Below are 12,261 nucleotides of genomic sequence, written 5' to 3'. Positions count from 1 at the left end.
GGATAAATTAGGGCAGGTGACCAAAAGCTGGGTCAAAGAGGTCATTCGACGACAGAGGATGGGACGACCTTGGATCTGGACTGGAGGCGACGGAGGTTGAACAGTTTCCCGTTGGTTCTGTAGATTAGCTCCACTCCAGCGGGGAGCTTACGGAGGGCGAGATTGAGCACTGCAGCAAGGAAGATCGAGAAGAGCGTTGGTGCGATGGCCACAGCCTTGCTTGACCCCGGTTCGTACGTGAATTGGGTCTGTGGTGGAACCGTTGGTCAGGATCACGGCTTGCATGTCGTCGTGAAGCAGGCGGAGGATGGCGACAAACTTTTGAGGGCAGCCGAATTTGAGGAGGACGCTCCATAATCCCTCACGGTTGACAGTGTCGAAGGCACGGAGATCAAAGAAGGCCACGTACAGCGGTTGGCGCGGTTTCTTGCATTTCTCTTGTAAGGGACGCGCGGTGAAGATCATGTCCATTGTGCTCCTTCGTGAGCAGTGTGCCAGTGCAGCCTTCGGTCGCCTGAGGAAGAGAGTGTTTGAAGACCAGGACCTCAAACCCAGCACCAAGCTCATGGTCTACAGAGCAGCAGTGATACCCGCCCTGCTGCATGCCTCAGAGACATGGACCATGTACAGCAGGCACCTCAAAGCACTGGATAGGTACCACCAACGCTGCCTCCGCAAGATCCTGCAAATCCATTGGCAGGATAGGCGCACCGACGTCAGTGTTCTCGCTCAGGCCAACATCCCCAGCATCGAAGCTTTGACCACGCTCGATCAGCTCCGATGGACGGGTCACATTGTCCGCATGCCCGATACGAGACTCCCAAAACAAGCGCTCTACTCGGAGCTCCGACACGGCAAGAGCGCCCCAGGTGGGCAGAGGAAAGGCTTCAAGGACACCCTCAAAGCCTCCTTGAAAAAGTGCAACATCCCCACCGACACCTGGGAATCCCTGGCCCAAGACCGCACAAAGTGGAGGAGAAGCATCCGGGAAGGCGCCGAACACCTCGAGTCTCTTCGCCAGGAGCAAAGCGCAAACAGCGGAAGGAGCGCACGTCAACCCAAGCACCCCTCCCACCCGCCCCTTCAACCACCGTCTGCCCCACCTGTGACAGAGTCTGTAGGTCCCGCATTGGACTCATCAGTCACCTGAGAACTCATTGTTAATGTGGAAGCAAGTCATCCTCGGTTTCGAGGGACTGCCTAAGAAGGTGGTCAAAGAGGGAGGTATTTAGGAGCATCTTAAAAAGGAGGAGAGAGGGGTAGTGAGTGGGAGAGGTTTAGGCAGGGAATTCCAGAGCTTAGGGCCCAGGCAACAGAAGGCACAGCCGCCAATGGTGGAGCGATTATAATCAGGGATGCTCAAGAGGGCAGAATTGGAGGAGCGCAGATCTCTCGGGTGGCTGAAGGAGATTACAGAGAGAGGGAGGGGGCGAGGAGGCCATGGAGGGATTTGAAAATAAGGATGAGAATTTTGAAATCGAGGCGTTGCTTAACAGTGAACACAGGGGGGGTGAAGGGCGAACGGGACTGGGTCACACTATCGTGTTATACAGCCCGAGGACAGTATCGGTGTCTGCACTGCAAGCTGCTTTCTCACGTTTGGGAAAAATTCCCCGCCTCATTAATTTCCGAATGAGCAAACTGGTTGCAACACATCAAAGGCAACTGATGAAGCACAGACGGAGAAAGAAGCAACGTCACCTCAGAGGATTGAAAAACCACTCTGGGCAGAACACACCCACACATTACAAAACAAAGCCATTAATCAGCGAACATTACATGCAGCAGAAATAACTAATCTGCCACGTCAGGGTAGGCAGGCTGCTGACTCATTAGATCATGTCTTTATTCCACTTGCCCTGACTTTTTATACAGCACATTCATCATGGCTTGCAATGCTCCCCGACACGAAGTATGCAGGTGACTCACTAGTGGGGCTATAGTGTCAGCTGAGGTTCAGTGGTAGCATTCGGTGTGCTGCAGTACTGAGGGAGCGCCGCACTGTCGGAGGGGCGGTACTGAGGGAGCGCCGCACTGTCGGAGGGGCGGTACCGAGGGAGCGCCGCACTGTCGGAGGGGCGGTACCGAGGGGAGCGCCGCACTGTCGGAGGGGCGGTACCGAGGGAGCGCCGCACTGTCGGAGGGGGCGGTACTGAGGGAGCGCCGCACTGTCGGAGGGGCAGTACTGAAGGAGTGCCGCACTGTCGGAGGGGCGGTACCGAGGGAGCGCCGCACTGTCGGAGGGGCGGGTACCGAGGGAGCGCCGCACTGTCGGAGGGGCGGTACCGAGGGAGCGCCGCACTGTCGGAGGGGCGGTACCGAGGGAGCGCCGCACTGTCGGAGGGGCGGTACCGAGGGAGCGCCGCACTGTCGGAGGGGCGGTACCGAGGGAGCGCCGCACTGTCGGAGGGGCGGTACCGAGGGAGCGCCGCACTGTCGGAGGGGCGGTACCGAGGGAGCGCCGCACTGTCGGAGGGGCGGTACCGAGGGAAGCGCCGCACTGTCGGAGGGGCGGTACCGAGGGAGCGCCGCACTGTCGGAGAGTCGGTGCCGAGGGAGCGCCGCACTGTCGGAGAGTCGGTGCCGAGGGAGCGCCGCACTGTCGGAGAGTCGGTGCCGAGGGAGCGCCGCACTGTCTGAGGGGCGGTGCCGAGGGAGCGCCGCACTGTCGGAGGGGCGGGTACTGAGGGAGCGCCGCACTGTCTGAGGGGCAGTACTGAGGGAGCGTCGCACTGTCGGAGGGGCGGCGCCGAGGGAGCGCCGCACTGTCGGAGGGGCGGCGCCGAGGGAGCGCCGCACTGTCTGAGGGGCGGTACTGAGGGAGCGTCGCACTGTCGGAGGGGCGGCGCCGAGGGAGCGCCGCACTGTCGGAGGGGCGGCGCCGAGGGAGCGCCGCACTGTCGGAGGGGCGGTGCCGAGGGAGCGCCGCACTGTGGGAGGGACGGTACTGAGGGAGCGCCGCACTGTCGGAGGGGCGGTACTGAGGGAGCGCCGCACTGTCGGAGGGGCGGTGCCGAGGGAGCGCCGCAGTGTCGGTACTGAGGGAGCGCCGCACTGTGGGAGGGACGGTACTGAGGGAGCGCCGCACTGTCGGAGGGGCGGCGCTGAGGGAGCGCCGCACTGTCGGAGGGGCGGCGCTGAGGGAGCGCCGCAAAGTACTGAGGGAGCGCCGCACTGTCGGAGGGGCGGTACTGAGGGAGTGCCGCACTGTCGGAGGGGCGGTACTGAGGGAGTGCCGCACTGTCGGAGGGGCGGGTACTGAGGGAGCGCCACACTGTCGCAGGGGCGGTGCTGAGGGAGTGCCGCACTGTCGGAGGGGCGGTACTGAGGGAGCGCCGCACTGTCGGAGGGGCGGTACTGAGGGAGTGCCGCACTGTCGGAGGGGCGGTACTGAGGGAGCGCCGCACTGTCGGAGGGGCGGTACTGAGGGAGCGCCGCACTGTCGGAGGGGCGGTACTGAGGGAGCGCCGCACTGTCGGAGGGGCGGTACTGAGGGAGTGCCGCACTGTCGGAGGGGCGGTACTGAGGGAGCGCCGCACTGTCGGAGGGGCCATCTTTCTCCCTGGTGAACGACGAGTGCATCTCCCACGATGTTGCTCAAGACAAGTCTGAGCACGTATTGTTCATCGAGAACCATGTAATGCACGGTGCATTATACTGCTGCTAAAGTCAACAACTCGACACATCCTTAAAGTCTGCCGCTCGTTCAGGTCAATTAGCAGCGGCTTGCTCGTGGCAGGTGAAGTGTCACATCTGATGTGCAATGGAGAGACAGGAGTGAGAGACAGTCACAGCGAGAGAGCGCGATCTGTGTTAAATTTAACATTCCATTCATTGAAACTCCTTGATCCGGACAGCCAGACTAACGCTGTTGTAATATTTAGGTTTATCTTGCTTGTGCCATTTAATATTTGATATCCCTTGTGGAGGATTCCCCTCCTCCGCTCTCGCCTGTAGAGATTCAGTTTCCTGTTCCTCACGGCTCATTCCCTTTACGTGGGCGTGTGTGCTGTGAGGAGGATGTCGAGAAACTCCAGCATGATTTGGACAGGTTGGGTGATTGGGCAGATGCAATATAACGTGGATAAATGCGAGGTTATCCACTTTGGTGGCAAAAACAGGAAGGCAGATTATTATCTGAACGGCAATAGTTTCGGAGAAGGGGAAGTGCAGAGACCTGGGTGTCCTTGTGCACCAGTCGCTGAAGGTAAGCATGCAAGTGCAGCAGGCGGTTAAGAAGGCAAATGGTATGTTGGCCTTCGCAGCGAGAGGGTTTGAGTACAGGAACAAGGATGTCTTGCTGCAGTGCTGCAATGTTGTTTATAGACTACAGCTCAGCATTCAACACTATCGTCCCCAACAAGCTGGCCACCAAACTCCAAACTCTTGGCCTGAACACTTCCCTCTGCAACTGGACCCTGGACTTCCTAACAAACAGACCCCAGTCTGTCAAATTAGGTAACCACACCTCCCCCCCCCGACCCTGAACACGGGGGCCCCACAAGGATGTGTGCTGAGCCCCCTCCTCTACTCCCGCGACTGTGTGGCTGTTCATGGTTCCAACACCATCATCAAGTTTGCAGATGACACCACAGTAGTAGGCCAGATCACCAACAACGATGAGTCAGCCGACAGGGAGGAGGTCCAGCATCTCGTGAAGTGGTGCGCCGACAACAACCTGGCCCTTAACACCAAGAAAACAAAGGAAATAATCGTGGACTTCAGGAAGTCCAAAGGCGGAAGTCACACCCCCATCCACATCAATGGGGCTGTGGTGGAAAGGGTGGACAGCTTTAAGTTCCTCGGAGTCCACATCACGGAAGGCCTCTCCTGGTCCCTCAACACCTCCTCTCTGGTGAAGAAGGCCCAGCAGCGCCTATATTTCTTGAGGAGGCTGAAGGGATGTAACCTGTCACCCCCGATCCTCTCTAACTTCTACCGCTGCACTATAGAGAGCATCCTGACAAACTGTATCACAGTGTGGTACGGCAGCTGTAGCTCCCATGACCGGAAAGCCCTGCAGCGGGTAGTCAAAACTGCCCAACGCATTACCGGCACCCGGCTACCGACCATAGAGCACATATACCAGAAACGCTGCCTACGGAGGGCACGGTCCATCATCAAAGACCCTACCCACCCCAGCCACAGTCTGTTCGCCCTCCTGCCATCTGGAAGACGCTACAGATGCATTCGCACCCGTACGACCAGATTTAGGAACAGCTTCTTTCTGTCATCCTACTGAACTCCACAAATAAACACTAAAGCCTGCACATCTGCCGATGCACTTTATTATGGTCATATTTATGCTAATATATATGTACAAATGTATGTTGAAATGTTTAAGTGTCCTAATCCAAATTGTACACTCTCAGGAGCCGCAAGCCTACATTTCGTTGTACTGCACTTGTGCACTAACAATGACAATAAAAGTTGATTTGATTTGATTTGATTTGATTTGATTGAGTTGTACAGGGCCTTGGTGAGGACACATCGAGTATTGTGTGCAGTTTTGGTCGCCTTATCTGAGGAAGGATGTTCTTGCCATGGAGGGAGTGCAGCGAAGATTCACCAGGCTGATACCTGGGATGGCAGGAATGACGTATGAGGAGAGATTGGGTCGATTGGGCTTATACTCGCTGGAGTTTAGAAGAATGAGAGGGGATCTCATTGAAACTTATAAAATTCTAACAGAACGAGACAGACTAGATGCAGGAAGGATGTTCCCGATGGCGGGGGAGTCCAGAACCAGGGGTCACAGTCTAAGGGTAAGGGGTAAGCCATTTAGGACAGAGATGAGGAGGAATTTCTTCACCCAGAGAGTGGTGAACCTGCGGAATTCTCTACCACACAAGGCAGTTGAGGCCAATTCATTAAATATATTCAAGAAGGAGTTGGATATATTTCTTAAGGCTAAAGGGATCAAGGGATATGGGGAGAAAGCAGGGACAGGGTACTGAATTTGGATGATCAGCCATGATCTCATTGAATGGCGGAGCAGGCTCGAGGGGCCAAATGGCCGACTCCTGCTCCTATCTTCTATGTTTCTATGCAATGTGGTGACCAAAATGGAGGTGAGGTCTAACCGGTGCACCATCAGCATACGGTCCGGAGAGCTGTACCCCGCCGTCGTGGCTTTATAGGCCAGTGATATTCACGCAGCCGGTATCGACCCACTATCCAGACGGAGGGAACTGTGGGACGCACGCATGGCATCATCTCATCACTGACCCCAACAGCAGAGGTGCCCGGCCTCGACCTCCTTCGAAGGACAGTGGAGAGCGCGCGGCCAAATCCGCGCGGGGCGTGGACGATGCCTGCCGCCTGCTCCACAAGTGGGTGATGAGAGGGACGACCCAGGGTGGGGAAAGAGTTAAGCTGACAATCGTTGGCAGTTTCACTGAAAGGTGTAAGGAAGATAAGGACTAACATGAAAGACCACGTCCACAAAGATGCGGTCAAGGTAAGCCAACCTTTGAAAGCTAAACAAAATGCAATTAATTGCAGACAGGGTGTCTAGAATTTCAGCTGCCCTTCAGAACTTTATCATCTCGGTCCATTCCAAGATATCTTTTAAGCAGCATTCAAGCAGTTGGAGTGAGTAATTAAGGAGGCAGTTTACATATGTTTACAGGTAAGCTGCATGTGGGCCAAAATGGCGGCCGCCCTTCACCCACCGGGCTCGGAGTCCAGCCCCTTCCCTCACTCTCACCTTCCCTCTCTCTCTCTTGTCTCTCTCTCTCTTGTCTCTCTCTCTCTTTCTCTCCTTCCCCCCTCTCTCCTTCCCCCCAGTCTCTCGCTCTCTCCTTCCCCCCTCTCTCCTTCCCCCCAGTCTCTCGCTCTCTCCTTCCCCCCTCTCTCCTTCCCCCCAGTCTCTCGCTCTCTCCTTCCCCCCTCTCTCCTTCCCCCCAGTCTCTCGCTCTCTCCTTCCCCCCTCTCTCCTTCCCCCCAGTCTCTCGCTCTCTCCTTCCCCCAAGTCTCTCTCTCTCTCTCTCCTTCCCCCCAGTCGCTCTCTCTCTCTCTTCCAACAACAACATGCCCTCAAAAAAGCCTCGGCACCGCCGGGCACTCCAGCTAGTTTTAATGTATAAAAATGTCGGAAACATAGAAACATAGAAGATAGGAGCAGGAGTAGGCCATTCGGCCCTTCGAGCCTGCACCGCCATTCAATGTGATCATGGCTGATCATCCAAATTCAGTACCCTGTCCCTGCCTTTTCCCCATATCCCTTGATCCCTTTAGCCTCAAGAAATATATCCAACTCTTTCTTGAATATATTTAATGAACTAGCCTCCACCACCCTCTGTGGCAGAGAATTCCACAGGTTCACCACTCTCTGGGTGAAGAAATTCCTCCTCCTTTCAGTCCTAAATGGCTTACCCCTTATCCTTAGACTGTGACCCCTGGTTCTGGACTCCCCGGCCATCAGAAACATCCTTCCTGCATCTAGTCTGTCCAGACCTGACAGAATTTTATAGGTTTCGATGAGATCCCCTCTCAATCTTCTAAACTCCAGTGAGTATAAGCCCAATCGACATAATCTCTCCTCATACGTCATTCCTGCCATCCCAGGTATCAGCCTGGTGAATCTTCGCTGCACTCCCTCCATGGCAAGAACGTCCTTCCTCAGGTAAGGTGACCAAAACTGCACACAATACTCAAGGTGTGGTCTCACCAAGGCCCTGTACAACTGCAGCAAGACATCCTTGTTCCTGTACTCGAACCCTCTTGCTACGAAGGCCAACATACCATTTGCCTTCTTAACCGCCTGCTGCACCTGCATGCTTACCTTCAGCGACTGGTGCACAAGAACACCCAGGTCTCTTTGCACTTCCCCTTCTCCCAATCTATTGCCATTCAAATAATAATCTGCCTTCCTGTTTTTGCCACCAAAGTGGATAACCTCACATTTATCCACATTATAGTGCATTTGCCATGTTTCTGCCCAATCACCCAACCTGTCCAAATCGTACTGGAGTTTCCCGACATCCTCCTCGCAGTTTACCCTCCCACCCAGCTTTGTGTCGTCTGCAAATTTGGAGACATTACATCCAATTCCCTCGTCCAGATCATTAATATATATTGTGAACAGCTGGGGTCCTAGGACCGATCCTTGCGGTACCCCACTAGTCACTGCCTGCCACTCGGAAAACGACCCGTGCATTCCAACTCTTTGCTTTCTGTCCGCCAACCAGTTCTCTATCCAAGTCAATACCTTGCCCCCAATCCCATGTGCCTTAATTTTGCACGCTAATCTCTTATGCGGGACCTTATCGAAAGCCTTCTGAAAGTCCAAATACACCACATCCACTGGTTCTCCCTTATCTATTTTACCAGTTACATCCTCAAAAAATTCCAGTAGATTAGTCAAGCACGATTTACCTTTTGTAAATCCATGTTGACTTTGTCCGATCCTGTCACTGCTTTCCAAGTGCTCAGCTATTATATCTTTTATAATGGACTGTAGCATTTTCCCCACTACCGATGTCAGGCTTACCGGTCTATAATTCCCCGCTTTTTCTCTACCACCTTTTTTGAATAGTGGGGTAACATTAGCTACCCTCCAATCCATGGGTTTGCTGTAACAATATGGAAAAGTCTGGCTAAGACAGAGCAGAGTGTTTCCTCACCGGTGCAATAAAGACAACTTGACTATCGATCCGAAAACCTGGTGTCAAGTCAGTGTTGGTTTAAAATACTCCACAACAGTGGCCACGAGTCCCAGCCCGTGGAACACATCACATCAACCTTCCCACTGGGGTCTGTGGCGGGAGGCACCTCATTTCTCCACTCGGCATCTCAAGAGGCCCTCGAATGGAGAACCAGACTAGACCTTCCACGAGAAGCTTTAGCCGTCTTACGAAACAATAATAATCCCAGTGATCTATTGGCTTTTTTTTTTTAAATACATGTACTGAAGCTCCACTGTTGCTTCTACGTCCTTGGGTCAGTCCCCCATTGTTAGCACTACTCCATTGCAATCGTTGAGTAAGCACGTTGCGCTTAGTCCAGCACCATGCACAGTAATTGACTTTTGCCAGTAATAAGTTTGTTTGTTCAGCTGAATCATGATCAAGCAGCTTTCTGCGAATCATTAACCGTTTTCAAATCCGATCCGCTTGCCATTGCTTCCGATACCCGGGGTCATTCGGTTGACCGACTGTATGCACAGCCAACACTGCGAGCCGCAGTGACCCACGGAGCGGACGCCATGCTCGCCGCGGTACTGCGCTCAGGTCAAAGCACATCTCCAGGACGGTGTCCAGCTGTGCTCGCCCAAGACACTCGAGCGCCGGAGGATGATTCAGAGGAGAAACTGGTCCCCAGGGATACAGGAGAAACTCTTGCCTCTTCCCATTGACAAGTAGTAGACGGATACCCGGACTCTAAGGGTTAAATTACGAGGAGAGATTACACACAAACTGGGGTTGTATTCCCTGGAATTTAGAAGGTTGAATGGTGATCTGATCGAAGTTTTCAATCTATTAAGGGGAACTGATGGGTAGAGAGAGAGAAACTATTTCCGCTGGTTGGGGAGTCCAGGACTAGGGGACATAGTCTAAAAATTAGAGCCAGACCTTTCAGGAGTGAAGTTAGGAAACACTTCGACACACACAGGGCGGTAGAAGTTTGGAACTCTCTTCCACAAACGGCAATTGATGCTGGATCAATTAATTTTAAATCGGAGATCGATAGCTTTTTGTTAACCAAAGGTATTAAGGGATACGGGGCAAAGGCGGGTGTGTGGAGTTCTTCTTCTTAGGCAGTCCCTCGGAACCGAGGATGACTTGCTTCCACATTAAAAATGAGTTCTCAGGTGACTGATGAGTCCAATGCAGGACCTACAGTCTCTGTCACAGGTGGGGCAGACGGTGGTTGAAGGGGCGGGTGGGTGGGGTGCTTGGGTTGACGTGCACTCCTTCCGCTTGCTCCCGGCGAAGAGACTCGAGGTGTTCGGCGCCTTCCCGGATGCTTCTCCTCCACTTTGTGGGGTCTTGGGCCAGGGATTCCCAGGTGTCGGTGGGGATGTTGCACTTTTTCAAGGAGGCTTTGAGGGTGTCCTTGAAGCGTTTGCTCTGCCCACCTGGGGCTCTCTTGCCGTGTCGGAGCTCCGAGTAGAGCACTTGTTTTGGGAGCCTCGTATCGGGCATGCAGACAATGTGACCCGTCCATCGGAGCTGATCGAGCGTGGTCAGAGCTTCGATGCTGGGGATGTTGGCCTGAGCGAGAACACGGACGTTGATGCGCCTATCCTGCCAATGGATTTGCAGGATCTTGCGGAGGCAGCGTTGGTGGGACCTCTCCATGTGGAGTTAGGTCGCAGATCAGCCCTGATCTCATTGAATGGCCTCCTCCTGTTCCGACCTTTTGCAGTCCTCGCCCAGATGCACCTCCGCGAATCCCACCCCCGAGAGGGAAACCTCCCACCCCCACAACCAGCCCCGAAGAGGGTCAACTCCTTGGTAAGGTACCCTCTGTTATCTGGTCCGACAAGCCGTGACTCATGTTTGAGCCCTGACGCAAGCAGGAACAGCCTGACAGTCGAGCGGGGTCCTGTTCTTGCTCAATTTACACACCAGCTCGCTCTCTGGCAGAAAGCCTTGGAGAAAGATCACTGGAGCGGGGGATCCTGTCTTACTGTCCCACGCCCTGGCCCGGGGTGGGGGCAGCAGACTGGAAATATCTCGGCTCAGCTGCTCACTGAGCTATTAGCTGTGGCCGCATTACGAGACAGCCTCTCGTGGGCAAGGCCAGTTGTGAATGAATGGCTCTTTGTTAAAATAAGGGCAGATGGCGTGGGCAGTGAAACGAGGTCATGAAAACTCTGCCGGCTTTGCCACACCTCCCCGGAATGCAGTGAGTCACAGCGGGGGCGAGATGCCACTAGCCCCACAGCCTCGCTCCATCCCCCAGCGAGTGCCGCTGCAGGGGCTATTCGACTGCAGCGACTTCACAGCTCAGCCCAAACCCCGTCTCAACCGAATGCACCCGCCCGTGCACGCTTTCTAATGGGGCTCGCAGGATGGTGATCAGGAGCCCTGAATTCTCCTTCCCCTCGCCCCCACTAACCCAGGGACTGGGAAGCCAATTCTGCTGCTTAAGGCTGGCTAACAGGGTAGACTAGCAACTGCAGCAGGGCGCTTCCGGCTAGTGTTAACTCGATGCCGCACTGTGCAGTCTGCTTACCAAACGAGTCGTTGGGGAAATCTAACAGATAAGAAGTCGACAGATAACATCCCTATTAGTGCTTGCAGGGGTTCTGGCCAACTGACCAACCTTTGCCCGTCGCGCATTGCAAAACGCAGATGAGGTTTTACAATCTTCACCTTGAGGTCTCCAACACTGAACAGCTTAACCAAAAACCTCACTCACTAAACCCCTGGCACACACACTAAAGCGAATCACTGGCTCAAATCGTCACAAAAGCAATGTATTCTTGGAGCGGCCCTGAGAATCTATCAATAGCCCTGGTGTCAGTTTTAGTAATGGGTCTGTAGGGTGTCTGAAACTCAGCGGGGCAGTGGAGGCACAAACCTCCAATCCTTCGTAGCTTCATTCAATATTCAGTTAGGCAGAGTGACAGGGGTGGAGCGCCGCGCTGTCGGAGGGACGGTGCTGAGGGAGCGCCGCGCTGTTGGAGGGGCGGTACTGAGGGAGCGCCGCGCTGTCGGAGGGACGGTGCTGAGGGAGCGCCGCGCTGTCGGAGGGGCGGTGCTGAGGGAGCGCCGCACTGTCGGAGGGGCGGTACTGAGGGCGCGCCGCACTGTCGGAGGGGCGGTACTGAGGGCGCGCCGCACTGTCGGAGGGGCGGTACTGAGGGCGCGCCGCACTGTCGGAGGGGCGGTACTGATGGAGCGCCGCACTGTCGGAGGGGCGGTACTGAGGGCGCGCCGCACTGTCGGTACTGAGGGAGCGCCGCGCTGTCGGAGGGGCGGTACTGAGGGCGCGCCGCACTGTCGGTACTGAGGGAGCGCCGCGCTGTCGGAGGGGCGGTACTGAGGGCGCGCCGCACTGTCGGTACTGAGGGAGCGCCGCGCTGTCGGAGGGGCGGTACTGAGGGCGCGCCGCACTGTCGGTACTGAGGGAGCGCCGCGCTGTCGGAGGGGCGGTACTGAGGGCGCGCCGCACTGTCGGTACTGAGGGAGCGCCGCGCTGTCGGAGGGGCGGTGCTGAGGGAGCGCCGCGCTGTCGGAGGGGCGGTGCTGAGGGAGCGCCGCGCTGTCGGAGGGGCGGTGCTGAGGGAGCGCCGCGCTGTCGGAGGGG

Source organism: Somniosus microcephalus, unplaced genomic scaffold, assembly GCF_052327205.1.
Source record: "Somniosus microcephalus isolate GS21.2 unplaced genomic scaffold, FLI_Smic_1.0 unresolved_chr7, whole genome shotgun sequence".
Classification (NCBI taxonomy): Eukaryota; Metazoa; Chordata; class Chondrichthyes; order Squaliformes; family Somniosidae; genus Somniosus; species Somniosus microcephalus.
This window is presented reverse-complemented; position numbering follows the sequence as displayed.